Source organism: Panthera tigris, chromosome C1, assembly GCF_018350195.1.
Source record: "Panthera tigris isolate Pti1 chromosome C1, P.tigris_Pti1_mat1.1, whole genome shotgun sequence".
In the NCBI taxonomy this organism is placed as follows: Eukaryota; Metazoa; Chordata; class Mammalia; order Carnivora; family Felidae; genus Panthera; species Panthera tigris.
In genome coordinates, this window is record NC_056667.1 from 94,163,851 (window position 1) to 94,181,474 (window position 17,624).

At 43.5% G+C, this 17,624-nt stretch overlaps 1 protein-coding gene across 1 annotated transcript in view; it reads right to left on the reverse strand.

Moving 5' to 3' along the window:
- DENND2D (DENN domain containing 2D) overlaps positions 1-17,624 on the reverse strand; it is an 81,821-nt gene that overhangs the window by 37,634 nt on the left and 26,563 nt on the right. The gene's annotated exons all lie outside the window — the stretch shown is intronic.

The following is a 17,624-nucleotide window of genomic DNA, read 5'->3' on the forward strand; positions in this document are numbered from 1 at the left end:
GTGCTAACTGTTAAAAATCTGATTTATACTCCTACATTAACAAACAGGATTTCACAACAACCTAGAAGATCAGGCTTGAATTCAGGATTCTCAGGCTCCTGAGAATTCTGCACCAGCTTGGGGCAGCATGTGTCCTCGGCTCTCAGCCCACAGGCCACACCCCACTTCTCCCTTTCAGCCTCTCACAGAGCAGAGGCTTCACACACATTTGGGGGCACCTCAGTCTTGGCACCCATGCTTCGTCTGTACCCCACTCCCACCCCCAACACACACACACACACACACACACACACACACACACACACACACACAAGATCCTCTGGGCCAGACATGTGTATGCCAGCTTTGGAGTCCACACTCAGGATGATGGGACCAAGGAAAAGGCCTATTCAGACCCTGAAAGTGGGAACCAGGCTATTTGGGCAGGAATCCTGAGTATCTGGGTCACGGTGTAGAAGAGGAGAGATGTGAATTCCAGGTGGATGTGCCTGCCCTTAGAGGAGTCTTCGTTTCATGGTGGGGGACAGCTGCTGGAGGACCAGAGTGGACCCACCAAAAGCAGAGGGGTAGGCAGCTATGGCCCCCCAGGTCAAATCCAGCCCACTGCCTGTTTTTGTAATTACAATTTTTTTGGAACACAGCTACTCCCAATTTGTTTACATATTGCCTATGGCTGCTTTCCTTCCTTAGTGGTGGGGAAGTTGGGGGTTGGGAAGTTACCACAGACAGAGAGTATGGCCTGCAAAGCCTAAAATATCTGGCCCTTTATAGAAAAGTTTGCAATTCTTCCTCTAAAGCACGGTGCCCAAAGCAGGGACTAAGGCTGTTTGGGTCTAAGGCTCCTTCTGGGTTCAGACACCTTAATTTCACCATAAATTTCCCCCTGATTCCCTCACTTCTAATCCTTTCCTTCTAGAAAAATGATTTGCTTTTGTTCTTGTTTTTGAGGAAAATGATTTTTAACCTAAACTCTGAACAACACTTTCACAAACCGATTTAATCCTCGCAGCGCCCGAAGGCGGTCATACAGGCCTAATTTGCAGAAGGAGCTAACGGGGACGCAGGGAACCTAAGGTCATGTTTCTAAGTGGTGGCAGCAGCAAAATTTCTGTGGAGGAGAGGCTTGGTGATGGCCATGTGATCCAAAGGGGAGTGAGAGCTGGATGCTAGGGGATTTCTTTCTAAGGGACTTTGAATATTCCCTTACGACTGAGAAAACACCAGATGTGCATACTGAGGAACAGGGTGACAAGCATTGCTGGGGTGGGGGAACTTAGTGCCCAGACACCCCTAAACACTGCCCCAGTGCTCAGATTTTCTTACCACAGGGTAGACGTTACCGGGGTACTTCTCTGATTTTCTAACTGGTTCAGTGTTTTCATTCTTCTGGTCATCATCACGTTATCAAGAAGCAGAAGAGCACAATCTGGAAACAGACGGCCTGGGTTCACCTCTTGGCTTTGCCACTGACTTCCTGGCTGTGCAACCTGGGGCAAGCTATCTACCTTCTCTGTGCCCCACTTTTCTCATCAGCAAAATGGGGATAATAAGAGTATTTGTCAGCTATCAGCTGATTCTGATGAGCTATTAGCCTCATTCTGCCCAGGACAGGCAGTTGCTGTCATTTTTTTCTGCATCATTTTCTTACCGGATCCTCAGCACTGTATTCTACGTGTCCCGGGAGGTGCCATCCACGAGGGATTCATCGTGGACACTGTCCCCAGGAGTTTGCCTCACACCATCCTATGAGCTAGCCACCAATTTAACCTAAAATGGATCTTGTGCCAGTTAAATGCTTAGCATATTTACTGGGTGACAACTGTGTGCCAAGCATTATGCCGGATGCTTTTCACTTGTTATTTATGTAACCCTCACAACAAACACTATGAAGTTAAGAACACTGCAGTTAAAAAAAAAATTTTTTTTAAAGTGGAAGAAACTGAACCAGAGAGAAGCTAAATGCCTTCCCTAGCCCACAGACTAGTAAGCGGCAGAACCCAGGAATGCCTGATCAGCTTATTGGATGGGTTAATTGACCCTTTGGTCCAGTTGGGAATCCAATGGGCAGATTTTAAGGTCAAGCTCTCAGGACCTGAGTGCCTGCTGGAAGACATCATGGGAAAGAGAAGGTTGGTTTGAATCCTGGCTCTTTCACCTTACCAACTAGGTGATCTTAGACAAATGACTTAACTTCTCTGAATATCACGTAAAGGTCAAATGAAATTACAGTTTCCTGCCAGTGACCTCTTCACTGTGCAACCAGACTGGAGTAAAGCAGGGGAGCTGGGGGTGAAACTGGAACCATGAACTCTTACTTCCAGCAAGATTGGTGGGGTGCGGAGAAAAAAAGGGGAGGGACGAGGGAAAGGTGGCCCAAGCAGAGCAGGGAACATCTGAGTCAGGACTGTTCTTCCTGTGCCTCCCCCGGGTCTGCTCCTTCCTGGAAGGAACCACCAAGGTGTGGAACAGCCCCCCAGGAGATTCCTTCAGGAACTCTTCCGTCAGCAAGTTTACTCATGTCTCAACTCCAGGGCTCAACAACCCCACACGAGCCATACTGGTTATTTAAGGACCGAGTGCAATGTCAGGATAGTCTGAGCACTCCACGGGAACAAAGACCGTCAGCACTGATTCCAAAATTAGCTCACTTAAAAAAAAATTACCTCATTACTGTCTTTATTGTCACACCACACCCAAATGTAGCCTGCAGTTCCCTTGGGGAAGGCACCAAGAAAGTTAAAAGAAAAGGCACATTACAGCAAGGGTGCGAGGTGTTGCTCCCAGCGTCCTGGGGACAGCATGGCCACTACCTGTCCTCAAGCTGGTTGCCAAGCTGAAGAAGCTGAGGAAGAATGCAGCTCACTAGAGAGGAAGTGCTTACCCACTAACCAGCTCCCATGGACATGGGGTGGAGGGTTCTGCTGTTATGCTCTTCTGACAAAACCCGGACAGACGGCAGGCACTTGAACACGTGGTTACATCTAAATGCTCACTAGCGATAAGCAAGTTTTCCTTTCCTGGCCCTTTCTGACAAAGCTTAATGATAGCCTCTTGCCATGACCACTGGCAGGATGTTTGCTGGTAAATTGGCAGTTGCTTAGGTGGAAGTGGCTAGAGACAGCTGTCTGGTCTCCAGGATTGGTTGGGGAGGTCCTGGTGACCAGCCACTTGTGACATGGCCTGAACCATACATAGCTCGAGAGATATACACGGTCCTCGGTGGCCCCGCCAGTGGAGGGATCAGTGGCAAATGTGGGAAATTGTAGGTTAAGAGTGTGTGGGATATGAATAGGGAGACAGAAGCCAAGCAGTCTTACCACTGAGCTTGTCAAGTAGTCTGAAAGCTCTTGCTACGGGCTTTGTCAGTTATGGTGTGGCATAAATCCACAGCCACTTAGTTATTTTATCATTGGATAACACTTTTTTATTTTGTAAGTAAATGCTTTTGGCAGCGATGAGCTAAGAAAAAGAAATTTAAAGTGTCTATATAAGGACGAACTAAGTACTCGATTTTCATTTTCCAAGGAAGTCCAGACAAATGTATAACTTGCTAAGATGTTAGTTAACATTTGCTCTCCCCCCTGGTGCTGTTTGATATTGCATAAGACCCAAAAGACACGAATCTGCTGAACAAGGATCGGCATCTACCTGAAAAGTACTAATTTTTAAAAAAAATTTTTTCAATGTTTATTTTTTGAGAGAGTGAGAGAGAGAGAAAAAGAAAGAGCGTGAGCGCAAGTGGGGGAGGGGCAGAGAGGGAGATACAGAATCTGAAGCAGGCTCCAGGCTCTGAGCTGTTAGCAGAGAGCCCGATGCCCTGCTCTAACTCGTGAATCTCGAGATCATGACCTGAGCCAAAGTTAGACGCTTAACCAACCAGCCACCCAGGAGCGCCCAGAAGTACTAGTTACTCTAAGAGGATTTGACCTCAATACCATGACTTAATAAAGGTAATTGTCAAAGGTGTTTTTTTGTATTACCCCATAAAGCATAAATTTTCATTTAGGTAGGTCTAATGATAGATGTGCCAAATTAATTTCTCTTTTTTTCTATTCCATATTTTTTGTTTATACATGTGTAAAAGAGGACCTCTATTTGCAGAACAAACCCACAAGTTATTAAATAATGTCAAATTCATATCAAAGTCATCAGATGCTTCAAATAAAAAATCACATAAGTTACTTGTAATAATGGTTGAATTTTTTTCACTCAGTTCATGAAATAAAAGTAAAGCTTTTGAGGGTTCATTTTGTCAAAGATAAATCATCTGACGTTATTGTAAAGGCTATTGTAAATTAAGTTTAGAGCTCAACATTGAAAATGAATGTTTTTTGGGGCAGCTGGGTGACTCAGTCGATTGAGCATCTGACTTCGGCTCAGGTCATGATCTCACGGTTCGTGGGTTCCAGCCCTGCGTCAGGCTCTGTGCTGACAGCTCAGAGCCTGGAGCCTGCTTCTAATTCTGTGTCTCCTTCTCTCTCTGCCCCTCCCCTGCTCACACTCTGTCTCTCAAAAATAGATAAATGTTAAAAAAAAAAAAGAAAGAAAATTACATTTTTTTGTGATAATAATAAAGTCAAGTATTAATGGAGCACAACATGATGTAAAAACAATATTCTTTCTAAATTTAAAAAAAAACATACAAAACAGAAATGCCCTGGGGATTGGGCGTAGGCCACAAATCACTCATTGATGTGTCCAAAAAAACCCATGATATCCTATCATGCAAAATAAAAGTTGTCAAATTTTCAAACATTTTTATTTGATCTATGGCTGTTTTTTTGTTTTTTGTTTTTTGTTTTTTACAACACTGATGTTGAAATACAAGAAAATATCCATCAGGGTGGCAATACTTGCTTTCTCTCTTTGCTGCCTTTTGTCCCTTGGATTTTAGAAATGTTTGGACCATTGAAGAATTACTTCTCAGTGACTTTGAAGTGTTCCACAGTGATGCTGAACTTAAAAAAAAAAAAAACACAAATCCTCTAAATTTTGGTTGCGTTTTATTCCAAATCAGTTATAAATATTTTGTCAGAGTATTCAATGGGTGAGGCTCCAAAACACTTGAGCTTCTGAGGTTTTAGTAAGGTGATTTAAAAAAAAAGATTTTGCCCCCTGAAAAAGGCATTGAACAACTCAAATAGATACTCAAATGCTATACAACATACAATTTTGAAATTCTGAAAATTGAAATATTTCAATCTTTTGATGGAGCTACTATTTTTTAGCCACTACTTTTAATTAGATACATTTATTACTATATTAGATTATTAAGGAACTGAATGAAAAGGCCTATGATCTTGCAGCATCTAAATTTGGGGAATTGTTCAAGAGTCATAGAGATAACTTAAGAGTTTTGTCTTAAAAACATATTTGCTTAGAGGCACCTGGGGGCTCAGGCAGTAAAGTGTCGAACTCTTGATTTTGGCTCATGTCATGATCTCGTGGTTCTTGCATTTGAACCTCACATCCGGCTATGTACTAATGTACTGATGTACTGATGATGCAGAGCCTGCTTGGGCTTCTCTCTCTCTCCCTCCCTCTCTCTCTCTCTGTCCCTCCTCAGCTAAGCGCATGCATTCTCTCTCTCAAAATAAATAAATAAACTTGAAACGATATATATTTGTTTCAAAAAAGTTTCCCTGGATGGAGGTAAAAAGAAAATAGCATCTGTGAAAATATTTGAGTTGAAATATTTAAACACTTGAATAGAAAAAAAAATTACAATTGAAAATACCCCCCATTGAGCAGACTTTCCTCTGAACATCTGGAGAGAGTTGTTCCCAATTAAAGATTTTCTGGCCTACAAACAAAAATCAGTAGAAGCTGTGTTGTGGGCTGAATTGTGTCCCTCTAAAATTCATATGCTGAAGTGCCTCAGGATAGGACTATTTGGAGATGGGGCCTTTAAAGAGGTGACTGGTAGCATGAGATGATTGGGGTGCACCCCAGTCCAGTATGACTGGTGCCCTTATAAGAGGAGAAGATCAGGACTGAGACACACAAACAGGGAAGACCATGTGAAGACACAGGGAAAAGGCAGCTGTCTACAAGCCAAGGTGAGGCCTCAGAAGAAACCAATCCGGCAGTCACCTTGACCTTGGACTTTCAGCCTCCAGAACTGTGAGACGATAAAATTCTGTTGTTTAAGCCATATCTGTGGTATATCTTTATGGCAGCCCTACCAAACTAACACAAATGGTATAATTAACTATGAAGAGCAACTTCAAAAAAGATTTCAGGAAATATTATGAAAAAAAATTAAAAACAATAACACAATATTGAAAGCTCCATTCTTCAGAAAAATGCCTGTGATGCCATACTAAAACTATGGATAAGAAACTGATTGAAGTTTGTCAATGTCACAAGAATAATTACTCAGATTTTTGTTTTTGTTGTTTTTTTTAATTAAAAAGAAATTTTTTAATGTTTTTTTTATTTTTGAAGGAGAGAGAGACAGAGTGTGAGTTGGGGAGGGGCAGAGAGAGAGGGGGAGACATAGAATCTGAAGCAGGCTCCAGGTTCTGAGCTGTCCACACAGAGCCCGACGCGGGGCTTGAACTCACAAACTGCGAGATCATGCCCTGAGCCGAAGTTGGACGCTCAACCAACTGAGCCACCCAGGCACCCCTGTTGTTTGTTTTTTAATCATTTTATTTTGTTTTATTTTCATCACAATAGGTGTGCTCTTTAATTCCCATCCCCTATTTCACCCAACCCCCCATCAACCTCCCCTCTGGTAACCATCAGTTTGTTCTCCATAGTTAAGAGTCTATTTCTTGGTTTGTCTCTCTCTCCCTCTTTTCTTTACCTTTGCTATTTTGTTTTGTTTTTTAAATTGCACATATGTGTGAAATCATATGATATTTGTCTTTCTCTGACTTATTTCACTTAGTATAATACACTCTAGATCCATCCACGTTGTTGCAAATGGCAAGATCTCATTCTTTTTGATTGCCAAATAATATTCCATACAATAATCCAATAATGGATTCCATTCCAAATAATACACACACACACACACACACACACACACACACACACACACCATATATTCTTTATCCATTCATCTATTGATTGATGGACACTTGGGTTCCTTCCATAATTTGGCTATTGCAAATAATGCTGCAATAAAATAGGGGTGCATATATCCCTTTGAATTAGTGTTTTAGTATTTTGGGGGTAAATGCCCAGTAGTGTGATTACTGGTTCATAGGGTAGTTCTATTTTTAGTTTTTTGAGGAACCTCCATACTGTTTTCCACAGTGGCTGCAATATATAGCTAGAATAATTACTCAGGTCTTTACATTTTGATTTACTGTGCAGATATATATTATTTTTTAGAAAAACATATTTTTGAAAATAGTGTTAATGGAAATAGTTGATAAGTTTATTCGTATAGCAAAACAATCAAAACTAAATATTTCTGGATTTGGAAGTGTCCGGGTTTGGATGTGTCTGGGTGTGGATGATGAATTATGTGAAGGGATTCAGAATTGTTGGCCAGACATTCCATTATACACTGAATGTTCTCTTAGGTCGGCAAAATAGAAGACCCCAGATTTGCACCAAGTGCTGACCCAGCTGTTTTGTAAGCGAGTTATAAAAAGAAAACTTGAAAATATTGCACAGCCCAGCATCTCTGGCCCAGGGTTTCCCCAGATTCCCCTGCGAGCCCTGCGTCTTGCACTTTAGCCATCTGTCCATGTGTTTGGATTACTCTCCTCATCTTGAGAGTCCACACACCCCTTATCTCATTGCCCTGGCTAGGCCAGGAAGGAAATCACCCTGGTATTCCCCAGTCCTCAGCTCCAAGTCCCTTCCTTCTGCTTTATTTATTTAACCAACACGTACACGGCACCCTATAAACAGGCCCTGTGCTCACAGCACTCAATAAACATCAACCATCAACTCCTTGAATCTTCGTAAGGACCCGCTGAAGTAGTCATGGTGATTATCCGCATTTTACAGAGAGGAAAGTGGCGCAGAGAGGCCGAGAGCCTTGCCTAAAGTCATTCAGCAGGAAAAGGCATTTCAAAGCTGGCAGGGTGGCCAGGGAGTGCCTGACCTTGCCCCACACTCTGTGCCTTCCTTTGGCCCGACTATACCCCATACCACCCCTCATTCCCAGCCCAGGCTCCGGTCTCTGCATCTTACTCAGAACTGAGGGAAAAGCCGAGTGGAGTAGGTCCGGTGGAACCACCCTGTGATTTAGGACCCCCTCCTCCGACTTCAGTACACCCCACCCAGAACCTGGAGCCATCATGCTTCTCCAGACCGGTCGCCCTCTCCGCGTGGCACGGACCTCGCAGGCGGCGCGGGGAGAATCGAGTGTCGCCCTCGAGTGGCGACTCCGCTCGGTGCCATCCCGCGCGCAGCCAGCCCTCCGCACCCTTCCCGCCTGCGCAGAATGTTCCGCCCTGAGCGGGGCCGCGACAGCGATCTTCCCCGACCCCTACCCTCTGTCCCCCGCAGGACTGGAGCCCAGCCAGAGCGCCCCTAGCGGCGCGCCGGGAGAGCGCACTTGCTGGCACTCAGCGCTCCCTCCCCCTCCCGTCCCGGCCCCCACCATCCCTTTTCTCCCGCTGGTGATGGGGTCCCGCCACCCCATACACTCTCGAGGGATGTCCGAGTGGAGGAGCGCTGGGCTGAGGGGATGGCCTTGGCGTCGAAATCTCCGCTTACAGAGCTGAAGCGGCGGCAGGAAGCTGGCCTGCCGGCAAGGCGGAATGGGACAGAACGCGCGACAGGGTGGGGAGGGCACAGTGATGGAATCCCCATCTCTGTCCCCGGAAAGAGGAAATTAAAGGCAAAGTGACACTCGGTGCTCTGGAGGTGTCCGTGAACAACACCTCTTGCACTTCACAATTCTCGCAGCTACCTGCGCCCTTCATCCACCCACTGGTGGGTGATCTATTGCTACAGGTTGTCAAGAGTGTCTCAAATCCTCTGTAGGCATATCCAACAACCCTAAGGTGGATTGAGCTGTCAAGCAAGACAAATGCTGGCCAGAATCCAAGGGAAATACTGCACCTCCAGCAGGCTGGAGGGAGCATCAGGTCCTGCTCGGAAAACGAGTGAAGTGCCCGTACCCTCTTTGGGGTGCCGGATGCCCAGGTGTCTGAAGACGCTCAAGGCCACTTGGCCTAGCTCTTGGGGTTCCCTTCCCGCCAGCCCATGTGGGCCACCACGGTGCAACCAGGGGCAGTTACCACCATCCCCAGCAACAAAGGGCAAGTGGGGCCCTGGGTTTTTAAAACCTCCTGGCCAAAAGTTCCAAGTGCCCAGATGCGAGGCAGGCAAGTCTGTGGGACCGGGTGCCCACCCCACTGCCACTTGCTCCCTTCTTGTTCTGCTGTCTCTATTCCTCACTCCTTCACTCTGTTTTTCTTTTTACATCCCTAACAGAGTTATCATTTGGATGTGACAGGTGGCTGCTCCGTCAGCTGAAGCATTTCGCAAAATGTGTTCTAAATAACACTAGCGTTTTGCAAGCTAGTAATAGACTAAACACATTTTGGGAAATGCTATATGTGGCCATTCTGTATTTATGGTAGCCAATGAAAAATAGGAAATGAGTTACACAATTTATAATGTCCAGAAAATCATAAAGAAAAAAAAAACCAACAAGACAATTAAAAAAAAAAAACCACTATGTTAGATTCCAGGAGCAGAAATCTACTTCCCCCAGGATATTTACAAAGAGAACACCGTATAATGTTAGGATGAACATCCTTACAATAAACACCAGGCCTCTTTTATATATGGATGCGCTCTATAGCATCCCTCAGAAGAAAGGGCAGGCCTAAGTCCAAACTACAACCAATCCAAGCAAACCTACAGGAAGCCTGGAAAAACCAGATCTGAGCTCTCTGCTGGTCTCTTCAGAGCTGGGCTGTCCAATACGGTAGCCGCTAGTCCCAGCACTTGAAACATGGCTACTCCAAACTGAGATGTGTGTTTAAGTGTGAAATACACCCCGGATTTTGAAAACTAAGGGAAAAAAACAAGTAAAACATCTCAATAACTTATATATAAATTATGTAAATGAGTAGAGCAGTCCATGATGAAATAATATTACAGATAAATTAGATTCAATAAAACATATTGAATTAATTTTACCAGTTTCTTTTTACTTTTCTAAAGGTGGCTATTAAAAAATTCAGTTATGGGGCGCCTGGGTGGCTCAGTTAGTTGAGCGTCCGGCTTCAGCTCAGGTCATGATCTTACAGCTCCTGGGTTCAAGTCCCGCATTGGGCTCTGTGCTGACAGCTCAGAGCCTGGAGCCTGCTTCGGATTCTGTGTCTCCCCCTCTCTCTGCCCCTCCCCACTCATGCTCTGTCTCTGTCTCTCTCTCTCTCAAAAATAAATAAACATTCCCAAAAAAAATTAAAAAAAAAATTCAGTGTTACATATGTGGCTCCCAGTATATTTCTACTGAAGAGAGATGCAATGTTTATTAAACTATGTACTCTAAAATATCAATAAATATACATGATGAAAAGATGCCATAAGTTTAACAACTTGGGAAATACTGTCTATAGTTAGCCCCTTCTTGGTGTGTTCTGAAGGATCGTAATGTAACAAACCTGGGAGAAAAATTCCACGAATCGACATGTTTGGGCAATGCCAGATTAAGCATAGAGGGTTTCTTAGGACTCTTAATGATAAGTGATTTTCTAAGAGTGCTTCTCATAAGTAGCATTTCTGCAACAACCAAAGAACCCTTTTTATCATGAACACAACACCTGTTGATGTCATTCTAAAAGGCAGTTTAGGGAACACTGGCCAGGAGGATTGAGCTCATGGGCTTTTACCCTGGCCCCTAAGCCTCCCTGTATGGCTTGTGGTTTGGCTCTGAAGTCTTTCCTCTTGCTATTCCAGATAATATCTAAACCAATATTTTCACCTGATTGAAAGTCCTTACCCCAGACTTAATGACTCAGCTTTGAGACCACCCTTTTTATATTGGTTAACTCTGGCTGCATCATTAACCACCCCAAAATATAGTGCCTTAAGACAGACACAATTTCACATGCTACAACATGGGTGAACCTTGGGGACTTTATGCTGGGTGAAATAAGCTGGTTACAACAATATGAATACGGTATGATTCCACTTACATGAGATATCTAGAGTGGTCAAAAGCATGGACCAGAGAGTGGAATGGTGGTTGCCAAGGGCTGTGGGAAGGGGGCATGGGAAATTGTTCAGTGGGTAGTACAGAGTTTCGGTTGGGCAAGATGAAAAAGTTCTAGAGATCTGTTACATGACAACGTGATTATAGTAAATGCTACCGAACCATACACTTAAAAATGATTAAGAGGGTAAATTTTATGTTTTCTACCACAACTTAAAAAAAAATAAAACTTAAATTTTAAAAGGCCAGCAATCATTAATTTCGTTCACAATTCTGTGGGTCAGCAGTTTGGGCTAGGTTGAGCTGCGTACTTTTTCAACTGGTCTTGGCTGGCCTCACTCACACATCTGTGGTCGGCTGGCAGTCAACTAGATGGGCTTCCGGGAGTTGCCCAGCTGTCAGCTAGGGCCGTTAACATGACTGGCCATATGTTCCTCATCTTCCCTCAGGCTGGCCCCACTCACGTAGCAGTCTTGGCATTCTGAGACTGTGAGAGCCAAAGTTTCATGGCCTGTTCAGGACTGGGCCCAGAATGCACCAGTGTCACTCCAGCCGCATTCGGTTAATGGAAGCGAGTAACAAGGCCAGCTCCCATTCAAAGGGTGGGGTGAGCATCTCTACTTCCTGGTGCAAAGAGCTCAAAAGCACTGTGGCCATTTTTACAATGCTCCACACTTGCGCATAGTCCCATTTTCCAGAACAATCCATTATTATCTGTCTCTCGTGCTATATATGTAGAGAAGCATCTTCTTTCCCAGACCCCTCTCCATCTCATCAGCATCACAAAACTGCTTTATTCTTTCCAGTGGTGAATTTTTGCATTATCACTTCTGTTGGGCTTCCCTTGCCCCCGTCTCTCCCTGTCTTTACTGTATCTCTATACCAAATGATGGATATTCTAAAAACAGTGTTCTCTAAAAATGTTTTCTTGACTCTTCACCTACCTCTGATCATTTTTGAGGTGGGGGGATCCTTATATCCAGATGCATAGCTTCCCACTCATCAAGCTGGACTCCTTTTTATTTGGCTCTAATAGTTACTCTGGACTAATTTGTCTGGTAGCACTTAATTCACCAGGTCATAATTTTCCACTTATGTTTCTGTCTGCACTGATGACAGTGAGCCCTGTGTCTTGTTTATTCATATAGCTCAGCACCCACATGGTACCTGACACAAGGTAAGCAACCATTAAATCATTATTAAATACGTGAATGAACATTATTGAATGACAGGCTTGATACAGGTGTATTCCCATGGCATTTATTGTGAGTAGAGTATGTAACCACCAGGTTACAGAAGATGGGAACTGCTCCTCCTTCATTTCTTCCTTCCAATTTGTGACTCACCTTTACTGGAAGAATGCCTTTTTTTTTTTAATACCTCCTACATGGTTCCCTATATGTGAATTCCTTTGGTAACACTCTCAGCATTCTGTCTGCACACACCTATGTGTTCCCCCTGCCAGAATCTGTCTCTTCATTAGGCTATTTCTTCTTCGCATGTGCTTTCTGTGATGAGAGCTCTCTCTGACCCCCTTCATGCCCTCATGTGCACTTGAAAAGAATGTGATGGTGCAACTTTGGATACAGTGTTTTATGGATGTCAATTAAAATTAATCATGTGCTCAGATCTAGACACTTAACTTTCTGCTTTGTTCTATTACTATGAGAGGTTCTTTAAAATCTCCCACTATCATAGTGAACTTTCGGTTCTGTCAATTTATATATCATAAAGATTACAAATTTCTATATATTCTTGTTGGATCAACTTATTGTTATGATATGTCCTTCTTTATTTCTAGGATGCTTCTTATCTTAAAGTCTGCTTTGTCTGACAGCAGTATACTATATCTACTTTGTTTGGTTAATGTTTGCATGGTATATTTTTTCCATCCTTCTACTTTAACCTTGCTGTATCTTTGTGGTATGCTTCTTAAAAGCAGCATTACTTAAGCATTTTTAAAATAAGAAAATAGATGATCAATCTTTGATTTATACGTAGAGTATTTAGTTTATTTACATTCATTGTAATTACTGGTATGTTTAGGCTTAAATCTACAATCCTCCCCCCCCCACTTTTTTTGGCCCCAGGGCCATGGAGCTTGTGCGGGAAGTCACCCTTGTGGGTACAAGTTGTTGGTGTGGCTTGTAACATTTGACAGTGTGGGGGTACAGGCAAGGAAAGTACTTGGGACATTTCATCTTGTTGAAGTTGTATTTCTGGGAAAGCTGGTAGAGGGAAGGTTCAATAATGTCACTTGACAGGAGAAACACTGAGTTCAGGGTGGATTTTTTTCTGGATATTGCAGTCTGAGTGTGGCCACTCTCCAACTGTTTACTCACAAAAACCAGATGCCACTGGTTAAGTGGGAAGCCTTCCCTGTCTTGAATTTTGGCTTTGACATTCTTGATGATGACACTCCTCAACCTCAAGGGTGTGGTCTTGCCCATCAGGGTCTTACAAAGATCTACATCTCTACCTCTGCTGACTGACTGCCTCACTGAAGAGAAAGAACTAAATCTACAATCTTTTTTGACCCACATTTTACATTCTGTTTTTTCTCCTCTTTGGAAAGAATAGCAATTGTGAAAAGGAAAGCAAGGAAGGAAAATCTTCAGATTGCAAACTAGTTTGGAGGCAAATAAATTCTAGTAAAGAATACATAGGGAATTTGAGAATCTCCCCATGTATTCTATTTTTAAAATTTTTTTTAACGTTTATTTATATTTGAGAGACAGAGCATGAATGGGGGAGGAGCAGAGAGAGGGGGAGACACAGAATCTGAAGCAGGCTCCAGGCCCTGAGCTGTCATCACAAAGTCCGACGTGGGGCTCGAACCCATGAACCGCGAGATCATGACCTGAGCTGATGTTGGACGCCTAACTGACTGAACCACCCAGGCGCCCCTGTATTCTCCTTAAAAGGTTTAGGTATTCTAGCATCTGATATAACGGCACATGGGAAAGAGAGAGACAGAATGAGAGTATGTTAATCTGTTTCTAGAAGGTACCATTGAAATCATTTGTTACAAATACATGAGATAGGAGGCCAAAGAGATTAAGTGACTTTACCTAAAGCCTTCAGCATGTTAATGGCAGAGATCACACTAGACATGTCCTGACTGCCAAGTCGAGGACACTTTCTCATCTATTGAACATTGTACCTGGGTTAAAGGGTATATCTGCCTCTTGCCCCCCTCCCTCGCCCTGCCCTTACTACTGCTGTGATCTTGGTTCTTAAAGTCCTTTGAGGGGTATGAACAGTACTGCCTTGGAATTATAGGCTGGGTTCTGCCTTTACCATTGAAAGACAGCCCAGAACAAAGGAATACTAATAGCCCGCTAGGGCTTTCCAGGAGCCCACACAGGAGGAGAAAACTTTCAAAGAAAGCAGCTCCACTACTAAACTATCACAAAGTTCACGATTGTGAATTTCCTTGAACTCCTCTGAGAGCCCTAAGATCTGGGAGGGTCAGGACCTCAATGCCATTCGACAGATTGGAAACTCAAAACAAATCAGAGGTAGGGCTGAGTCCACATCCACAGGCACCAGCAGAGCTCTGTATATGCTATTAACTGCTAGTGCTCCCTAGCTCACTCATTTTATTTGTAAGGGACAGGAACACTTGGAACATTCTGAAACACAGCTAGAGAAACACAGGACAGAACAATGGGGAGCTGGGAGGGCTGGAGCACAATGTAAGAAAAACCACATTTGCCTTTCCTCCGGGTGTACCTGATGTGCACACTGCCTCAGTGCTTCACTTTTTCTTTTTTTTAATGTTTTTTATTTATTTTTGAGACAGAGGGAGACAGAGCATGAGCAGGAGAGGGGCAGAGAGAGAGGGAGACACAGAATCTGAAGCAGGCTCCAGGCTCTGAGCTGTCAGCACAGAGCTCGATGCGGGGCTTGAACTCACAAACCGTGAGATCATGACCTGAGCTGAAGTCGGACGCTTAACTGACTGAGCCACCCAGGTGCCCCATCAGTGCCTCACTTTTATGGCTACAAGTTTTATAGCAGCCCTTCTCAGACTACAAAACTCAACTGAAATTCATCCAGCAATTCCTAATGCTTGCACTAAGATCGTGTCTAGACAGTTTTCTACAAGGTATGACTTGGGGCAGAATATTCCTGCTCCAAAAGATGCCCTTATACCAGCCTGCTCTTGTAGATAAAATACTCACAATGGTTACTCCTACTAAAATTAGTTCATTTGGTGTTCAATGTTTATTTGGGGGCCTATTTTGCACAGGAAATAGAACTTAGGTGTGATATGAGAGTCAACATTGGTTTGATTAGTGTTCATAAGCAGAGGGGAGATAACGCACATATGCACTATTCTATAATTACAGTTATCATTTTAGGTTGCTTATTATGTACTTTATTTCTTTATATATATTTAGTTCAAGGCTTAAGAACTGCCTTGAAAAGTAGACATTTGTATACCCCTTTTACAAATTAAGAAGCTGAGATTAAGAAACTTCCCCAATTTCTCACACCCAAGAAGTAGTAAATAGGCTTTGAACCTAAACGTGTATGGCCCTTCCACTCATTCCACACTTCTTCCCTACAAATGGTCCATTAGAATAAGCAGTGAGTTATCTGAGTGGTAAAACAAAATGCCAGAGATTCAGAGATGAAGAAGACAATCACTTCCAGAGGTGATGATTGGGAAAGGTGTCATGGTGGAAAGCATTTGGGAGATGGTGGTGGGACTTGGGTACAGAAGGAATATATGCTATTTTCTAGACAGAGGGAATGGCTCCAGCAAGAGCACAGAGACGAGAATGGTTTGGGTCACGTAGAATGGTATAATTTAATATGCAATATTTATACTGAAAAGATAGCAGGAGGCAAGGCAGGAAAGGTACATTGAGGCTAGATTGTGGAGAGTCTGATAAAGGAGAAAGGACTCACCCTATGTGGCAATGGGGAGCCATTAAAGTCCTTACCATCACCACCACCACCACCTCTAGGGACTTGGGGCCATATATAGACTAGATTTAAAAGGAAATGAGGAAATGGGAGTCCACACTACACTGCCACAGATGATAAGCTCTAAGAGCAGTGGTGGTAGAGAGTGGAATAGAGCATCTTGAGAAGGAGGCACTCTGGCACCAAAGAGAAGAGCACTATATCTCAGTGACCAATGGGTTGTGGAGAGTAGAGGAAAGGGATAAGTCAAAAAGACTCCTATGGTGAGTCAGTGACCAGGAGAAATTTGGAACCATTTACAAAATGTGGCCAACAGGAAGAGTGTTGGCTTAGGGGAAAATAAACACCTGGGAAGTGTCACCTCTTAAACTCAGGGTCTGGTGGCCAGGTATGTTATGCTGGGGGCAGCCAAGGCTGTGGGATGGAGCCTGAGCAAAGAGGAACCAAGCTAGGGCCACTTCAGCAATAGAAGTCTAGGATGAAGTAGGAAAAACAGGAACAGGCAAATAAATAGGAGGAAAGGAGATTTGGGGGGCAAAAAGACAGAGTAGGCTACTCCCCTCTATCCCTTTGCTTAAGGAGGGACCTTTCTTACAATGAATGAATGGATGACTGCAAACAATGAATGAATGTAAATTTAGCCAATGCTTCTGCCTGTCAAAGAAAGTGTGAAATAGTCAATTAGTTGCTTCACTATCCAAACAGACTATAGTCCACTGTAAATAAACCATTTTGAATTATGTAAGCTACCCCATAATGGAGCTTACTGGTATGGTTCCTGGGTTTGAGCCCAATCTTTTCTCATAAAGCGAAATCAAGATAGTAGTGGTTTCCCAGCCAGTAATGGGTTCTTAAATGGGTTTGAGCTTTGTGAACACTACCAAGATCAACATTTACTTTAGGGGCAATCACAGTAAAGAAGAATCTGTTAAGTCTTGGGAGAGGAGAAGGAGAGTCTAAAAGGCAAGTTAGATGAGGTAGTCTCTACCACTGAGGCAAGATGGCCAACCTCACCCTCCTCCCTGGCAAGAACCACCACAGCTCTGTGCCTATGAGCCACTCTCTCCCTCTTGTTTTTTTTTACCCCTTTAAAAACTTTTAAACAAATTGCCTGAGATGATAGCCTTTGGCAAAAGTACAGGGACAGAGTCCCTTCCCAAGTGATAGGCCTCCCACTGCCCCGCTCTCTCCTCCCCACCCCCCACTCCCCTTCACAAGTCTCAAGGTTATGGCACTTTAATGGTCTTGTGAGTAGAAGCAAAGGGGAGTGAGTTTCCAGGAGAAACCTTGAGGTTTTATCAGCCTCAGTAGGTTGGGAGACTACAGACAGTATTAAAAAGACTCAAAGAGTAAAACAGGAAAAGTTTCCTACTACAAGTAAAGCACTAGTTTACAAAGGCTGCTCTTCCTCTAGTTCATTATTATGTTTCTTTAAGATCTGCTTCTTGTGCTTACAGCTGAGATAGGTATGCATCCTTGGGATGGGCCACCATAGTGTTCTTTTTTGTCTTCATAATTTGGAAATTCAGCATTTGTCTTTCTACTT